Source organism: Nannospalax galili, unplaced genomic scaffold (genome assembly GCF_000622305.1).
Source record: "Nannospalax galili isolate Female #2095 unplaced genomic scaffold, S.galili_v1.0 scaffold59, whole genome shotgun sequence".
In the NCBI taxonomy this organism is placed as follows: Eukaryota; Metazoa; Chordata; class Mammalia; order Rodentia; family Spalacidae; genus Nannospalax; species Nannospalax galili.
The window spans coordinates 332,174-333,212 of NW_008344412.1; positions in this window are offsets into that span (position 1 = coordinate 332,174).

Consider the following 1,039-nt stretch of genomic DNA (forward strand, 5'->3'; position numbering starts at 1 on the left):
ACAGCCTGTGTTCCTGAGCCATGCTCACTTATATTTGGCTCCATAATAATCTATCTCTTTACCCTTTTGAGATGTGAGATGCTTTGGGGTCTACAGTGACCTTGAACAAAACACTCTGCATTAGCACAGAGTTGTACCAATAACCTGTGGGCAGAAAGATAAAGCAAACAATGCTTGCCCTGCCTGAGGATTAGAAGAAGACAGGTGCTGTACAACTCTCTATGAAAGAGCTAAGTGATTGTAACCAACAAGCAAAGGATCCCAAATGCTGATAAAATGGACATTTTAACTGAATGGAGATGACAGTGACAGTGATCGCTCTTCAAAGCTATGGATTTGTTTCCTCTTCATAGATATATTCACACCACAGAGGCACACATATTTTATGAGGGGCTAAATCTAGTCTCTTAAGTATGCTAGATGAGCATTCTAAACACAGTAGTGTAAGAAAGTAAAATCTGGATCCATTATATAATGAGATTATCACTAATAATATGGTTAGGCTGGGAAGCCCTTAAGGGCTCATAGAGCATTAGAAACTCCAGTTCCCACTTTTTTCATCAGTGAGATATAAAGATAATGTTTCTTTGACAAAATCTATGTGAAACAACAGGTAAAAATACACAGTGTTTGTCATCTAGGTTCCACTGTCCACATGCATACAATTATATAGCAAATAAGTCACATACAATTGGTGTCCTAGGCACCATTCTAGTATTTCATACCATATAAATTAAGAATGGCTAGATTCCTACACTCACAGAGCCTGTCTGAGAAAAGAAAACAACCAGTAAACAAGATGTTTGTTTCTCCATTGCTGTGACGAAACACTCTGACCGCAACCAACTTGGGGAGGAAAGGGTTTATTTGTCTTACATCTCCCAGGTCACAGTTCATCAGGGAGCCCAAGGTAGGAACTCAGGGCAGAAACCTGGAGGCAGGAGCTGGAGCACAGGCCGTGGAGGAATGCTGCTTACTGGCTTACTCCCCTGGCCCCTGCTCAGCCTACTTTCTTATTTCTTACAGGCCCACCTGCCCA